The following is a 15,861-nucleotide window of genomic DNA, read 5'->3' as shown; positions in this document are numbered from 1 at the left end:
CAGCCAACGAAAACCAACAATATCAATCTTCCCACCATTATAACCTTCTGGGTCAATATCTGGAGGAGACAGTTTTGGACCAACTCTGTCTACAAATGTGTTACGCCATATATCTTCGTTTACAATCGTATAAGGCGAACCAGAATCAGCATATACCTTGATACGCACACCTCCTATATGTATCCAACATTCAGGTTTGTTATCAACAAGTAAACAACCATCCCTGATGTTGAGGAGTAGTTTCTTTTTCAAGACTACAGCACAATCTGATGCTTGGTCCTCATCACTAGAAGTGTTCTCATCAGAGGCAAGATCCTCTCGAATACACTTGACAGTCTTTGTCCTTCTTCTACATGCTTTAGTGTAGTGACCATACAGTCCACAAGCACCACATTTACTCTTTTTTGCAGGACACGACTTGGCAAACGCCAAATGTTCTAAACTACCACACCTATAACATTTGGGAGGTTCATTATTATACTTAGGCTTTGCCCATGTTTCATTCTTTTGTTTAAAATTACTACTTTTTTTTTAACTTGCATCTATTTTAGCCACTACATCTTTATTGACACTTTCTGATTTTAGAGCACTTGCACATCTACTAGATGACTCAGCTTTACGAACTAAAGCTAGGATGTCTTCTAAACAAGCATCACCATTCATCCAAAGACGTTCCTGAATTGCAGGATTATTAGCGTGCATTACAACCTGGTCGCGAATTAAATCTTCCAGTAAACCCCCAAAAGCGCAATCATCGCCCATTTTTCTTAACTCTCCAACATAGTCATCCACAGATTCATTTTTAGACTGTTTTCTTTGGTAAAATTTGTAACGCGTAATGCCCATACATACCTTCGGGGAGAAATATTTGTCTAAATTGGATAGAGCTACTGTGAAAACATTACTATCCCCTCCCCCTACAATGGGCTTGTTCATTTGGTTATAACATTTCAGCCCTTTTGGACCCAAAGAGTGTAAAAGAATACGCTTCTTTTGATCAGCAGACATTTTAACATCGGAATCCACAGTGTCAATATAATTAAGAAAATAGTCTTTCCACTCTAGCCATTTCAACGTTGGTTCAGAACCTTTGCACCAGAATTCCTGAGGGTTACTTAAAGAAAATGTTTGTTGACTCATGTTGATGTAAAAAAAAAAATGAATTAATAAAAATAATTGATGCTTGCTGAGGTAAGTTATCAGTAAGATACAAAGCTGTTTATGGTGGAATTGTTCAGTGAGTAATAACACACGTTCCTTTTTTACACTGTCCAGTCTTCACCACCAATTGCCTTGAAAATGTAGAGATTCTTCAAATTGTCTAAAATTAGATAAGTAGCATTGTTCCAAGCGTTAAAGAGAGATTACCTGTAACTGCCTTGTAAATCCAACTTGTGGGTGTTGAAATCGGCAAAATAAACAAAAAAAAACGTCTTCCGTTTTTTTTTTATTCATAACGAGTAGGCCTGCTCAATCCAAAATGGCTGCCACGCATCATGTGATGCGCCACGTTCTCAGCGAACGTATGACGTTACAAGCAAGCAGCGCGACTTCCAGAGAGAACTTCCAGGCTTGAGGACACGCGCATTCGATCTGTGTTTGAATCCAGCAACGGTGAGCGCTCGAGCGCAGCTGTCGAAGCGCATTCAATATATACAAAGTATAATTAATTATAAACTCTTTGAAAAATAAAGCGTCGCTCACCAGGATTTCTTGCGCTAAAACGATTACTGTCCTCAGCGCGCTGTTTAAATGTAGTAACGTCGTCTCTGCTCCACGTAGTCCACTAAGAAAGTCAGAATTCCAATAAAAAGCGGTACAGGCTTCTCAGTAATGTAAAAAAATCATCCCGATCGTCGCCAGTTGTTGAATTGATGAACCACACATCAATAAAGTAGAAAGTGGATTTAATGTAATAGTAGAGCAGGTACACAGCCAGACAGGTTAGCAGTCAGAAGTAACTGAACACATTGGAATACAACTAGTAGGAACAGTCTGAATGGAATGTAGAATGAACAGAGTTAAATACGCAACATAACACTGGCCTTTTCTTGCAATGGTGTAGTTCTATCCATTGTCCCAGTATTTACGTATCTTGGTGTCATTTTTTATCTAAAGGGAAGCTGGGCCTCTCAAATTAATGCGAAATGCTCAGCGGTCACTAGATCATCCTCTGCCCTAATGGACTTTGCAAGGCGGTTGGGATCCAGGCCTATGGAGGCACTTTTATCTATTTATAAATCCAAATGCCTATCTATAGCGCTATATGGGGCCTTATTATGGGGCTATTTGCAGCAGGATAAATTACAAAAAATTGAGAACAAGTTTTTAAGGATTCTGTTAGCTGTCCCTCAATCCACGCCTGTGTTTACAATACATACTGAGTTGGGACTGAGCTACATCTCCGATCTCATACGCTTAGCCCCAATAATGTGTTGGGCTAAAACTTGGATTAACAAGGAGATTTCATTGAATCATGCTATTTTAAAAGATGTAATGGCACTTGAAAAAGCACATAAAATACCCTGGCTATCCTATATTAGAGATATCTTTGCTAAACTGGGGCGTCCAGAGCTTTATTATTCCCCGTATCTGTTGCAAAAAAGTGATCTGAAGTGGATAAAGATGAATTTTATGAGGATGGTTGAGCAAGAGTGGGAATATGTGGAAATGAATAAACCTCTTGTTAGATCGAATTATGTTTTAAAGACTACTCCACATCTAGAACCATACCTCAGAATTGTATCAATACCACATCACCGACATCTCTTAATTAGATTTAGATTAAATATTGTTCAGTATACTTTGGGCATTTCATGTGCGTGGGGGAAACCAGACCTTACACCTCCCTGTAGTTGTGATAATGTCTCTCCCCAAACCCTTTTGCATTTTATTATGTTTTGTCAGCACTTCTCTGATATCAGGAAGCAACATCTAGTGCCACTATTAAGAGAAGCAGGATTTACTCAAGTTAAACCAGCACTGATGTTTTTACAACTTTGAAGCACTCCGAAAGTGATGTTTGGGGTTGCTAGCTTCCTGGTGGCTGCTGTACGCAATAAGAATAAGAGCCTTGGAGAAGTGATTATATCCCTCTGCCAATGAATTTTGACATTTTTAACTTTTAGATATGCCCATTAACAACATTTGCTTTTGTGTATTTTATATACGTTATATGTATAATACTGTGTATTAATCATGATAATATTTTAATTTTTTTAATATTTTTGTATAATGTACTTTTGTGACTGCTTTTATGATTTTTATTAATCGAAATAAAGTGCTATTGACTTGACTTGAGTATCAAACTTAACCCTAGAGCCAATCTCACTGTTTTTGCAATTGACTCTATCAATCAGCATGAGAATTTTTTTGTTGATATTTTAATCGAAACATTTCCAGGCGTTTTCAGTGGTAAACTGGGGAAATACCAAGGGTTTGAACATGAGATTAAGTTGCATGAGAATACTATTCCTATTCGCAATAAAATAAGGAATATTCCTTTGACCTACATGGACAAATTGAAAGACATATTAAAGAATCTTTGCAATGAGGGAATTATAAAACCTATAGAGTCTTCTCCATGGGTTTCTCCCATAGTTATTTTGGTGAACTCTTCAGGCGAACTCAGGTTGTGTGTGGATTTACGCAGGCTGAATCATGTAATATGGGTTGATGCTCATCCGCTCCCAAATTTACATGAAATGGTGTCCACTTTAGCTGATGCTAAAGTTGTTTCTTGTATCGATTTGGCAAGCGCATACCACCAAGTTGTTTTGTCTGAAGATTCTAAAAATCGCACAGCTTTCATCACACCTGATGGTCGTTTTAGATACTGCCGTAATCCTTTTGGATTGGCAAGCGCTGCTTCAGTCTTCCAGAGGTTAATGAAAGAAACTCTGTAGGGTTGTATTTAAAGTTTTATATAGCGCTAGCTTGACCCGTAAGTACCAGAGCGCTTTACATACACATAGTTAACAGCAGAAGGATAATATATTACATAGTAGTCAAACCACAGCAAAAACAAATACAGCATGGAACGTAAATATGCAGTGGAGCAGAGGGAGAGAGAGCAATATAAGAAAAGGCAAGAGTGACCTGGTCCGGTCACCCACTATTCTTGAGATTCTTGAGTGTCCAGAGAGACAGGAGACTACTTGGATAAAGAAGACTAGGTTGGTTGACGTTGGTCGACGTTGGTCATGATAGTATTTGTTTAGGAGATGGAGTTTCAGGTCCCTTTTGAAACAGGGGAAGGAGGGGTTGCATCTGAGGACTCCAGGGAGAGCGTTCTATATCCTGGGAGCGTTGCCAGAAAACGATCGGTATTGGGTGGTTTTCTTTTTCAATTTCAGAGGAATAAGAAGGAGTGAGTTGGAGCTTCTTAGTGTTCCTGATTGACCTGCTCTACTCAGTTTTTTAATTTAAATAGTTGGGGTCAGGAGAGTGAAAAGTGATGCAGGACAATTTATAGATACATCTCCCTTCCATGGGAAGCCAATTGAGGCAGTTGAGAGCTGGAGTGATGTGAACAAATCTTTTAACTCCAGATACGAGTCGAGTGGACATGTTTAGCACAGCTCTTAGAGGGGCTAGGTGAGACTTTGGAGTCCCTGTAAGGATTGCGTTCCCGTAGTCGATTTTAAAAAGAACTAGGGATTGGACTACTGTCTTGAAGTCATTGTGGGGTAGAAAAGGTTTCAGTTTCTTGAGGTGTTTACCAGGCGCCATTGCTTTCCAGGATGACATCTTGGTTTATGGGAGGAATGAGGATGATCATGACCGGAACTTGTATAATGTTATTGCAGCTTTATCTGAAAGTGATCCCACTCTTCGATTAGATAAGTGCAGAATAAAAGCAAAGGAAGTAGAATATTTAGGACACACAATTAGTGGAAATGGCATCAAACCCAAATAAAAACATATTGAAAGTATTATTAATGCACCATTGCCTTCTACAAAGGAACAGTTAGTCGCGTTTCTTAGGTTGACTGAATTATACGCAAAGTTTATTCCCAATTTTTCTGCCAAAGTTGACCCTTTTAGATGTCTACTTGAAAAACATGCAAAATTCATATGGTCAGGTGAAATGTCCAAAGCTTTCAAAAATCTAAAAAAAAATATTATTAATGTTCCATGTTTGAAACTTTTCATTCCAGGGAAAAATGCACAGTTATGGTAGATGCTAGTAATTTAGGACTTGGTAGTGTTTTACTACAAAAAGACAATTTCAGTGAATGGATTGTAGCCTATGATTCCAGGGCTTTAAGAGACACAGAGAAAAATTACTCCCTCATTGAAAGAGAACTTCTTGCTTGCGTATGGGGTGCAGAACATTTTAGGAGTTTTCTCTGGGGTACTGAGTTTTTAATCAAGACCGATCATAAACCACTTGTATTTTTAATGTCTCCTGGTGGTGGTAGATCTATGTCTGCCCGCTTAGCTAGATTATCCTTGAGATTACAATAATTGCGGTTTAGTATAGAGTATGTTCCAGGCAAAGCAAACATGCATGCTGATTGTATGTCTAGACTACCTGTTGCTAGCGAAGATGTTCATCAGGATGATGATTGTGATGTTGCTTTCACTGCTCATGATGTGAATTTGATACATGGTGGGAAATCTGTTCTTTATGAGGACATTTGGAGTTCAGAAATGGAAAAGGATGTTGAGTTAAATGCTGTAAAGAAATATGTTGTGGAAGGTTGGCCAGAATTAAGGAAACTTTCTGGTGAAATGATGAGTTTTTCGAAAATACAGGATGAATTAGCCATTGAGAATGGCTTAATTTTGAGACAAGAAAAAATAATCCCTCCTTTTGCTTTGAGGGATACTATTATGGAATTAGGTCATGAGGGCCTATTGGGATTTCATTCACTAGGAGGCGTATAAAGGAGTCATTTTGGTGGCCTGGAATAGATTCATGAGTTGAACATTTTGTTTGTCAGTTCATTAAGTGTTCAAATAGCGATAAATCGGCTGTACCTTTGCGTGCAGAGTCACATCCCGTAGAATTTCCTGTAGAGCCATGAAAGAAATTGGGTTTAGATATTATTGGTCCTTTCCATGTACTACCAGAGGAGAATTCTTATGGCATTGTCTTAATTGATTATTTTTCAAAGTGGCCCGAAGTTAAGATGGTCAAAGAAGTAAGTTCACAAAGTGTCATTGAATTTCTGGATGATATATTCTGCAGGGAAGGTATTCCACAAGAAATTGTTACGGATAATGGACCACAATTCATTAGTAAATAAATTGAGTTATTTTTTGGAAAATGTGGCATCATTTATAGGAAGATAGCTGTATTCCACCATGTGGTAAAGATGGCTATTCAACTGTCTATAAAGGGGGGACTCAATTGGTGCAATGCTCTACAATCTATGCTACTAGCATATAGGACTTCTCCAAATTCTGTCACTTTAGCTAGTCCTTTTGAACTTCTGAGGGGACGCAAACCAAGCACATGTTTAGTGCCATGGTGGCTAAAAAAATGTGTGAAAGATGATAAGTTGACTGTTATTGACTAAGAGGTTGTTAAACATAGGGTCAATGCTTACAAAGAGAAAATGAAACACAGCATGGACAAAAAGAGAGGTTATGGAAGCAAACAAAAAATTGTCATTGGTGATCTTGTTCGCTTAAAAGGAAAAGAAAATGTTCATAAAGGTTCACAATGTTGGTCTTACCCAAGGATATTTACTGAAGTGTTTAAAAATGCAGTAAGATTTGAGGGAGTAAGTGTTTGGAATTTAAATAGCATTTCTTTGTTTAAGGGAATTTCTCACTCACGTGATGTACACAACAATTCTTCTCCTAGACAAATTCCTACTTGCTCTCGTTTAGACAGTGACTTACCTAGGAAGAAACTTTGGCATCATCTTCCTGAGAAATTCAAAGATTATGTTATGGATCATTTAAAAAAATTAAAAAATAATAATGGTGGACTATTTGTTGTATGAAGTATTGAGTGTGGTTTCCACGAGCGTGCTTATGTGCTCGTTGAGATCACGCTCTTCCTTTGTGTGTCTTTTGGATTCTAGTCACGCTCTATTAATCATATTGTGTTTTGAATGCACTGAGTTTACAGGGTTGGTTAGGGGGTCCACAGAGAACATTATGAACTGACCTTTTGACTTGAAGAGATGCAATAAACTTCTTCTGGACTCAACTTGATTCTTCGTGCGTTATTCATACTGGATGAATAAATACTTTCCCACAGATACGTGCTCCTTCCTCCTTTGATGTTGTTGTCTCGCCTCAATTCCCTATTGCAAATGAACTACCTCCATGGTGTAGAGGAGGCTGCTAAAGAATATTGTGATGGATATTCTTTGATACTGATGCCCATGCTTCACTAGTTGTGCCTGCATTTAAAATGCACAGCATTGTGACGCATTTCCATATTTGTGTTACACTGCGTAGCAATGCATCATGCCTTGGTATATTGATAAATCCCACTGCGCTAAGCTTGTGTCTGATTTTGCGTGGGAACACCAACCTTGCATACATTTATACTAGCATGACACAGTATAGTAATTGCACCACACAAGTTCCTCAAATTGATGCAGGAAAGCTCTTGCGTCGCTTGATAAGTCTGACTTAAGGATTGTGTTTCCCTTGCGTCAGCCTCTGTGTTGAGGTATTTTGCTCAAAAATGGCACAAGTTACCAGCAAAAGATCTGGTTGCAGTTTAAAATGTAATCAGAAATGCTTTCGTTGAGGTATTTGCGCTCAAGATAGTCCCCTACTCAAGAAACAAAATAAATTTCAGCACTTTATTCCTTCCCAGAGGAATCTGTGAGACTCATGAAACTCATACATAGTTGCTGGACATATAAATAAAAAGGTACCTCCATTAAAGTCACTCTACCAAGGATAACAGGCCTATTTTATAATCTAATGGACATTTTGAATGTTTTTCACTACCCAGCAACAGTGGCGGCTCCTAGGGACCAGAAATGGTAAGGTGGAGCAGGTAGGGTTAAAAAGAAAATATCACTTATCTATGTACGACCGCTGCATTTCCATCATCCTCTTCTGGTCCTGACTCCCGGCAGCACACAGGCTTACAGAATCCCCTATGCCAATCATGACACTGCTGTCATGCTGGTAGTATAAGGCCAACCCTGGCTCAGTACCGAAAATGCTGGTAACATTATGTTATTATCCTTTTTGCACTGCTCAGAAAGCAGTGAGGTGACACTCCTCCGCCTGAATGGAGAAGCCGCCGCTGCCCGGCAAAACATTTGTAGCATTTGCACGGGCGTTCAAGAGCTCAAATGATATTGCGCAGCAGGAGAGGTTTGCTGGATGGTGAACACTTCCTCATCAGCAGCATTCGACCCTTGGCACTTTACTCATCTATGTGCAGATGTTCAGAGATGCTGACATATGATGCGAGGCTCCTGCGAGTACTAATCAGGTGAGTTTAGAATACAAACATCTGCTGCAGAGTTAAAGAGTGAAACACCAAGAGGCAAAGATGATGTACGATTTTTTTAAGCACTGGCGTCTTGAGCAACATGGGGATTTACACAAGAATATAGGCAATTTAAAGTGAATTATGAATGCTTATGTATTTATTGCATATTAGTTAAAACAAGTACACAAATATTAGAAGGAGAAAATTAAATTAAAATGTCATCGTCATTTTTCATTACTTCTACCATTACATGTATCCAAACTACGAATAAATCAGGAGAGGTTGGACACAAAAAATAGAAAATAAAAGCAATTAGATGCTCACATGTCTTGTTATGTACAATTAAACTATGCAGTGTTTCTGGCTTACATTTTAGGGTACGGTCTCTTTTATTTGCTAAATTTGACAAATCAGTTAAAATGCTCTTACAAATAAAAATCACTTACGTTTTACTAATTTGCTGACTAGTTTGTTTCCCTTGATCCCTTTCTCCTGAATTCAAGATTCTCGTTCGTTATTATGCTTACCACTGGCTTATTAGTTCATTGTATTCCCTTAGTGTTGAGTTGGAACTTTGTAAACTAACAACTGTATCCGAACAACTGTCATTCATGTATTCTCTGTAAGATGGTAAGAAGGCGCGCTGCAAGTTTAAAGGGAAATAGTGTCACCTTTAACTGATCTGTTCCTGCCATACACAAACTGAATAGTAGGGGTGTGGGGGCTAAACACCCCCTTATTTAGAGCCTGATTGGAGTAAATAATTTGTTATTCAGAGAGATTTTGTCAAATCTTTACACCAAGATAGGTCCCTCCATAGATACTTATTATGGTTGATGAAATTCAACAAGTTTGTAATCCCACTGGAGTAAAGGCCTAGCTGTGCCACTGGTCTCCCTCAGCTGCTTGTTTTCCAACACACATTCCAAGCCCCATTGTAGTTGAATTTTACAAACTATCTGTTTAATCCACAGGTTTTCATGACGTACAACTGGACTGTGAGTTTAAGCAATGAAACATGGACAAGAATAGCCAATATGATGAAATTATGGTACTGTTTTTGTTTAAACTGTGCTTATTGGATTTTTCAACTTTACAACATCTAACGGAAATCACGAATAAATCAGCAACAACAGCAATGTTGCACACATATGTATTATAAAGCAAATCAAACTGATCACATGCCTTGTTCCAAATGAGATACAACCAACACTAGCAAAGAAGCTCCATGGGGGGGGGGGGGGGGCGGGCGGCTTTTATCCAGCTGTTTTTTATTAAATCAGATGTGCTTGATCTGTTGATGTGAATAAGGTCCCACCAGGGAACCCAGAACTTAGTGTGTCTGCAGGTAGTCAATAGCCCTTTGCACCGACCCCTCTGCAATGGAGCAAAACGCCATCTCCATGAGAGCTTCGGAAAACGGGGGCCTATCAATATTTCCAGTCGGTGGCTATGTCATTCTTGACTCATGCATCCGATACCTGTCGTTATTTTCTGGCCAAAGTGGCCACCCCAATTTGGGAACACCCCAAGGGTGACCATTTTAGGGTCCCTTTCGAACAGTATCCCCACTACCTAGTTCTGTATATTTAAAACTCTGGCCTAGTATGTTTTAATAACCGGGAATGCCAAATCACATGTTGCAGCCAATTTGCATCTAAGGCTGTCTGGGTCTCTCCCCTTCCCCATCTTCCATAGACTGTGCAGGATGTAGTAAACTCTAAGGAAATTCTTAAATTGGATGAGTTGCAGGTGGGCCGAGATCACCTGCAGTCTGGCTGCCATCTTAGCCTCCACCCAAGCCTTGTCGTCCAGCAGTCCCATATCGATTTCCCATTTTACCTTTAGTGACACCACTGGGTAGGGGAAATTAAGCACCAGCATTCGGTCGACCAAGATACCCTTTCCCCCGAGCACCATGTTTAAAATGTGTAAGGGATGAAGTGTGCATTTGATTTTATGGCTCCTTAACTATTGCCACATTAACCTTCATGCATTGTGGTGCTTCAAAGAGGATTTGTACGCCGAATAGCAATCACAGACTCACATGAACTAGAAAGGGAGAAAGGGGAACTGGTTGTATGTTTATGCTACTATAGAATACTGTTATTTTAAGCTGTGATTACTGTCCCCATGGGTTCCAGGACAGAATGGGCCCAAAATACACTAATGTCCGTGCAGCTGCTGAGACAGATTGGGCCCACGGCACACTTCTGTCCCACAGATGATGTGGAAGATTCGGTGCATTATGCACATTTGATCCCACTGGTGGTGGAACTACAGGTGTTGAGAAAGAAGGTGCTCGCGACACACTTCTGTCCCTGAAGCTGTTATTTGTGGCTAAAAATAACTTTTGCTTCCCAGAAGCTTTCCAGATTGTGCCCAAAACTCCCTTTTGTGCTCGCAGATACTGAAATAGATAGTGGAAAGAAAGCTCTTACATCCCGACAAGTGCTGTGCCAAAATGGACCCACAATGCACTTCCGGACCCCAAGGGAAAGCTTATGTCCAAAACACACTGCAATCCTCCACAGATGTATGGGAATATTTCTTCTACAGCACACATCGATTCCCGCTGCGACAAGCATAGATTGCGCTGTAACACACTTCTGTCCCTGGGGTGGATTGTTCCTAAAATGGACTTATATCCCTGCCGCTACTAGGACAGACTGTGAAAGATTTAGAGAGAGCTAGAAGAGGGACATACATGGGGAAAGAGGAAAAACTGTTAGAGAGGGAAAGGGAGACAGAGGTGGAGGGAAAGACAGAGGGGCGCCATGACAGACAGCGAAGGAAAGAAAGACGAAAAGACTGGAGAGACAGACTTAGTCAAGGAGAGAGAAAACAAGGCAGAGAAATACTGGCAGACACGGAAAACCACAGCAAGGCAGTGAGAAAGACAGGAACAGATAGTGACAGAGCGATAGGAACACAGAAGACTCCAAGAGAAAGAAAGTGGAAAGGCAGATAGGAAGAGAGCGAGGAAGAGAAAATAGACTGGAAAGCAGGAGGTGATTGTCTTCTAAAGAGTTGGAGACAGAGACAGGAAGAGACATAATGCTGACGAGAACAGTGACAGAAAAGAGTAAGAAACAGAAAACAACAAGGAGAGACAGTTGGAGTAGCATATTTTCCATCCTTCTATGTTTGGCTAGGCCTCCTATATATATATATATATACACACGTGTGACACAATAATACTAAAGAGATATGATGCACTGAAGGTATAGTATTCCATCTATTGTGTGTTATGATATATTTGTGCAACGTTTTCCTTTTTAGAAACTTCTGGCCTGCTGATATTAATCTTTTATAAGTTTAGCTTGTATGGTGATGCGCTAAAATGCATTTTAATACTGCCTTCACCAGGGATTTGGAGAACGAACCACATATGTGTTAATGCTCGATTTATAATTGTGACATGTTGTCAGTTTTGCTTGCAATTACATTTATTGGTTATTGTGCCAAATATAAGAGCACTGCACCATATAGCTTGATTTATTATTAAATATGTAATTTATTGGGTTATACGCAGGTTATAGAACTGATGTGTTTTAGAGAGAAATTTTAAATTAGAGTCATTGTGGGCCTTAAGCTAGTTAATATTAATGTGTAAGTTGTTTTTTTTGCCCCTTTTTATTATATTTTGTGGGTGTAGACCAAAGGCATTCATACGTTAGTGAAAAGGTCATTGTGTTTCAGATATAGAGAGGCGAGGAAGAGCTGGCAAGGTCAGATAATTTTAATGAAGAACAAAGGTAGTGTTACCAGTTGGTACTATCAGAGTAAGGGAGGAACCAAGGATGTTTTGCAAGCGGAGACTGGAACACAGATGTATTGTTTTTATTTTTTTTTTAAACCTTTATTGTAAAATAGTAGCATACAGTTACGGGCCTACAACCATCCTGGCAGGCCTCTACATCAATTTGCAGCACATACGCAAGGTATACGACAGCTCAGCAGTCCACCAATACAAAAATAGCAGATACTTCGAGCAGCACGTAAGGTAAACGTGACCACTGAGGTGCAGGAGTAAAGAAGGTTCATTTTAAAGTTAAGGATATGAAGGATCAGATGCTATTCAATCGAACAAGGACACCGAGTGGGCAATGCACATCATGTTGCGTGTTTATCTAGGTTCCTGATCGATACTGTGACCTTATGCCCCTATTCGGCTATAAATCCATTTATTCCCTATATTGGCATAACCGTTCAAGTGCGATTTTCTGAAAAGTCATCTCTGGCCTCACACGAACAGAGCCACATTCCAGCATAGCTCCCTCTGCCACTTCCTTTGCGACCAATTAGTGCAATGACAGAGCAGTAGTCACTATCTGATATTCCTAGATAACACTCCGAGTTCTTCAACAAGATAAAAACTCAGCAAACCTGGAAATCCCCGCTTGCTATGTTTTGATTAGTAATACTACTCAAATGAGCAACTGATAACTATCACTTCCTAGTGACATCTTTAATTGACGTCTTATGTCCAGCAAACTTGCGTCAAACCCGGCACCTGTCAGGTATAAATATTACCAACGTTGCCTTAAGCAATGCCTGTTGTACGAGCTACTGAAGCCAGCTGCCTGCACGACCCCGTGTTGGTAAATCTAGCACTCTGTCGCTGCAGCCTGCTATCCTGTGGTGGTGAAGCTGCTGATACCATTATCGCCGCTAAAGCGCGAACTATGGTGCAGTACGCTTAAGGAGCTGAACAGCCGTCCCTCTGCGAAGACATCCAGCAGATTCCAGCTGCCCGCGGACGCTGTCCCCCCTCCTTCCTCGACGCGCTGAAGAAAAGCCGCTGCCTTTCTCGCGCAGAGAAATCCAGCCACGGCGTTTCTGGTTTACCCTCGCGGGTGACTGGGATATCGAGAGAGACCCCTGAAGGAGATACCAATCCTCCATCATTCTATTCAGAGGTATGGTGTTGACTAAACCCTTAGACGAGAATTCTTGAAACAAACCTTGGCAAAACCAACTTAACTTAAAGCTACTTACTTACTCCCCTTTCACGTGTTAGGCTTAGGTCAGGCACACTGGGGTAGGCTTAGTTAGAAGCACCAGCTGAGTATGTTAGCCTAATGTATATATGACTGTATATATGTTTTATTACTTTTAAACCATTGTATGGCTAAGAAACCATATCAATGCTTTTACAGTTCTATTTCGCAATACTTATCTTACTGTACGTACTTTTTATAATAACAATTATTGCAATTGTGGCAATACATTTCTCTTGTACGAGAAGAAAGACTGTTCAATAAATGTTAACCCTTTATTGACAAACGCCCGTCTCTCTATTCTCTACATCTCGTGAAAGTAAACTGCACTAGACTGACTGAGTGAAATACATGTCTATTGTTTCACACGACCCTAGAGATTGACTCTTGATCTGAGGAGCAAAGTTGTCATGTTGCACGGTTGTTGGAAAACTGAATCCCTTCTTGTCTGTGCCAAGGAAGCTGATCACTTCCTATGCAGAGAAGAAAGTTTCCAGTGACCTCTGAGCTAGTTGGTAACACAACCCAATTAAGTTTAGCATAGTCAGTGGAGGCCTGGAATATCCGCAGTTCCACGTCGATACTACTGTTTATGTTATTCCAATGCGCAGGGCCTAGTGGGAAACTAGGAACTACACTACATGGCGCCCAACGTTTGGTAAGGCGATAAACTAACGCAAGACTTGTAGAGTAACTCAGTCGTGCATATTTCACACCCCTTTCTCCCGTAAATACTCCAATAGACGTCTGGAGTGGGTGAAAGGTTAAAATCCGCCCGACCTGGTTTATTCAACGTTGAAGGATACAGTGTTCCAAAATATTGTGCACCTAATCTTTGTCTCCTTGGAGACCTACTCTGCAAACCTCGCATTTTTACAATGCCAGAAAACGGAACCTCTGGGGCCGCAGCAGATGCGACTCAGCAAGGTCCTGAATACACAGACCCGGATGCTATTATCATCCCGGTCCAATTAAGAAAATCTATAACTTCAAAACTTATAGTAAACGGACTGACACTTCAAGGTGGTACAGTAATTTTCGTGATAGAGGCTCACGAGTATCGGCAGACAGAGGTATTCTATTCATGGATAAACTTTCCAGCGGTAAACGCTATAACAAAAGAGTTTCACTATTACAAAATAGAGAAACCTCCGGAAGAGTACGCTCCTTTCGAGGAGATTGAAATTCCACTTAAATTTCAAGAGCACCTGCTCTGGTTTAATGGCGCCCTAAAACACAATGATCACATAACTAGGCTCGGTCCACTAGGTAGACCAGGAGCCACGTGGCCGGTTCTAGCCAGCTACACACCACATCCTGACATTGTAAAAATGTCTAAGGAAGAGCTGTTAGTACAGCTAAACACATTAATAAAAATACATAGGCAATTAGTCCAATATGTAATGCGGACTGCAACAGTCCAGCCAGCTGTTAATACACCACAGCTGACCCCTCATCAGGGGAACACAAATAAAATTACACCAAAGAACATACAGTCATGTCTTGGTAAAACACCCGCAAAACGGGAACAAATTCCTTTCTGGTTAGCACAGAAAATCACTCAAATAGAGGCAGTATTTCCTGATACTACCCCTATTGAGAAATACAGAATCTTGACCATCTGCCTTCCTATGGGAATCGCACCACACGTGGAGGACTGTGACACTTGGGGTACAGTCTTTGCTTCCATTTACACAAAAAACACAGTGTTCCGTCTATGGCGGTAATACCAGAAGTGCTAAAACAGATTCAAAATGAATTCGGTCCAGAGCCCGCTTTAAATCTAGGTATGAAATTACTGAAAGACTTCAAGCAGGTCACGGCTATATTATTAGCCAACATTAGAGGAGAAGCAGCATCTGTGGCGATTCGCCAGAAGTTGAAGGAAACAGATATAAAAGATCCTGTCGAGCTGGCAAAAATCATAGAAAAATGCTATGAAGAATTAGGTAGAGACAGCTTGGGTGGAAAACCAGTTAAGCCCCAACTGCTCGAAAATCCTGAAAAATTATTTATTAAAAATAATTTAAACACTCCTAAAAAGAGCTGGGATGGAAATAAACAATCCACTCCCAAGGAAAAAGTTTTCCAGTCCAGAGGAAGGTCTCCTCGACGGAGGGAAAGAACTCCGACTCGAGAACGCCAGTCTCCCCAGAGGGAGCCCTCTGAGAAAAGATATAACCTTAGAAATAGGGATAATCTGAAAATACCTGATAGATATCAAAGTATTGATACACGTCCCTCTCGATCTTTTCCACAGAATTCGGAAAGAAGAGGACGGTCAGACCCAGGAGAGCACACCAAGTCCAAAGACAAGGAACCTGCTCAGAGTAAAAAATCTCAATTACAGAAAAAGAAGGTAGCCAGTATTAGAGTAATCAACCATGCCGAGAATACTGAGGACACAGTTGAAAAACGGGGAGTGGGCATTGACAA

Source organism: Lissotriton vulgaris, chromosome 10 (genome assembly GCF_964263255.1).
Source record: "Lissotriton vulgaris chromosome 10, aLisVul1.2, whole genome shotgun sequence".
Lineage (NCBI taxonomy): Eukaryota > Metazoa > Chordata > Amphibia > Caudata > Salamandridae > Lissotriton > Lissotriton vulgaris.
This window is presented reverse-complemented; position numbering follows the sequence as displayed.